Below are 2951 nucleotides of genomic sequence, written 5' to 3'. Positions count from 1 at the left end.
CTTAATATTGCAATCCCTTATTAATTCGTGCCAAAGGCAGGATACTATTGTATTCATTAATTTTTTTTTCAATTAGTTTAACCAATGAATGCAAAGAATTAAATTTTTTTGTTAAAAATTCTATAGTTTAAATTAAATTTCTATTTTTTATGATTATAAAAATATCAATTTTCTGAATTGTTATTGGTTTGTGTGGGAGAAAAAATCAATTTTCTCCAAAACAAAATACAAAATTTTATACATAAGTACACTATTTATTACTGTAGACACCTAAAAATGGTCAACGCTTGCGAAGTCATACTTTAACATTTACGCATTGCCTCATTTTAGGTTTTTGTGTCGCATTAACATTTATCCTATGATTCGCACTTGGTCTTTATCATTTGCGAGCATCGAGTCATTCTTCTACATTCTTCAGTTGTCTCGCTTTCGCAATTGGTCTCGTTGACAACACTATCCAATCATGATTTTGATCGATTTTATCCTGTCGCATCAATGTGCGTGCTAATTTGTCATCATTTTGGACATCGTCAATTAGGGTTTTGTCCTCTTATCAGTCTTGTCATTTTGCGATCGATTTGTCATCGATCGTTGTCATTTTCAATCTTGTCATTTTGCGATCGATTTGTCATTGATCGTTGTCATGTTCGATCTTGTCATTTTGCGATCGATTTGTCATCAATCGTGGTCATTTTCAATCTTGTCGTCTTGCAATCTATTTTGTCGTCGATCCTTGTCCTCTTGTCGATCTTGTCATTTTGCGATCATTTCGCTATCGATTGTTGTCTGTCTCAATTATGTCAATTTGGATCAATTTGTCATTGTTCCTCGTCAATTGGCACATTTATCAATCAAATCATTTATCACATTGGTCATTTATCAATTCAAAATCATGATCGAGTCAATTATCTTTCATCAAGACCTAATTCATCTTCTAGGGTTTCGTGATTTAATCATTTAACCTTGTTTGTCATTTCTCTCTCTAGGATTAATAAATTATTTATTTATCCTAAGTCTTTGTGTCACAATTAAATGTTCATTTAATTGGCTAATTATTTCTCTTTGTGAATTAATTAATAAATGAAAGATTATTAATTAATTTACCTAATTTCTAATTTTCATCGTTTTCCTAATTCTTAATTTCTTAATTCCTTTTTTTTTTCTAATTTTCCTAATTTCTTAATTCCTAATTTCAATTTCCTCCTATTTCTCTCCTAAATTCATGGGAATGACATAGAAATTTGTCATAATTTGTCATAATTGACAATCAATCAATTCTTGACATAGAAATTTGTCATAAATTGTCATAAATCATCAATCAACAAATTTTGCATAGAAAGTGCATAATTTGTCATAAATTTGTCATAATTGACATAATTGATTTGCAATTTCCATTTGAATTGAATCATGCTAATCTTGTCATTTCTCCAATTTGTCTATAAATTGGATGAATTTCTTCAATCTAATCCCTAATAATGAGAATAATCAGACTATCAAATTTCTAATCAATCACGCTTCGAGTACTTTTGAGCAATTTTCTTACCTACTTGCTTTCAATCATGTATTTGCACTTGTAGGTGAAATCCACAACCAAACTATTTGAAGAGGAAAGAAGAACAATGGAGCCGCATGAAGGAGCATTCAAATCACACCTTTGGTTTGCTTAATTTCTAGTTTTGAATGTTTTTATTTCATGTCTCTATTGAGTGTTGTTTAGGATAGATCATTGCAATGAGCTTTTGTGATTGAGCTAATGATTAGTATTTTTATATTGTTTGTGATGATTCCTAATTTCCTAACGTACAATTACTATATAAATATTATCTACATATTAGTTCCACATAATAATTATGTTGAGAGTTATGCCAAGAGGCATCTACAATGACATCAAAATGTTCGTAAATAAAAATTCAATTTTGAAACAATTTGACATGCAAATGATGGGCAAATGCATGAAATATGCCATCATTTGGTTTTTGTGGAGGTGTTATTTAATTACTCCAAATAAATTAGAACCCTCGCCACTTGTCTCCAACTATATGAAATTGTTAGATCAAAATGATAGTGGAAGAGTGCCATAATATTTAAAGGGAACAATCAATAAAATCAAGTGGCATTGTGAGTATAATAATATTGTTGCCAGATTTCCTTCTATTATATGATATCTCTCGGCATAATTTACCTATATTTTTAAAATATAGATATACTAGTACAAAAGGTGAGAGAGGATTCAAAAGGTACCTCTTAATTATCAAGTGCTAGACATATTTAATGTGCAAGTACAATATTTATGTCAAGAGACATCTACAATGACATCAAAATATCCATAAACAAAAAATCAATTTTGAAACAATTTGACATGCAAATGATGGGTAAATGCATGAAATATGCCATCTTTTGGTTTTTGTGGAGGTGTTATTTTATTGCTTCAAATAAAATAGAACCCTCACCACTTGTCTCCAACTATATGAAACCGTTACATTCAAATGATAGTGGAAGAGTGCCATAATTATGCCAAGAGGCATCTACAATGACATCAAAATGTCCATAAACAAAAATTCAATTTTGAAACAATTTGACATGCAAATGACGAGTAAATGCATGAAATATGTCATCTTTTGGTTTTTGTGGAGGTGTTATTTTATTACTCCAAATAAAATAGAACCCTTGCCACTTGTCTCCAACTATATGAAATCGTTACATATGATAGTGGAAGAGTGCCATACTTAAGCAACTCTATTATTATCCATATTTTTGAAAATCTTGTATACTACTAATATTGTTGCAATCGTAAGATTTTCTTCTATTATAAGATATCTCTCGGCATAATTTATCTATATTTTTTAAATATAGATATACTAGTATTTAAAAGGGAACAATCAATAATCAGATTCCCTTCTATTATAAGATATCTCTTGGCATAATTTACCTATATTTTTAAAAATATAGAT

Source organism: Cryptomeria japonica, chromosome 2, assembly GCF_030272615.1.
Source record: "Cryptomeria japonica chromosome 2, Sugi_1.0, whole genome shotgun sequence".
NCBI lineage: Eukaryota > Viridiplantae > Streptophyta > Pinopsida > Cupressales > Cupressaceae > Cryptomeria > Cryptomeria japonica.
This window is presented reverse-complemented; position numbering follows the sequence as displayed.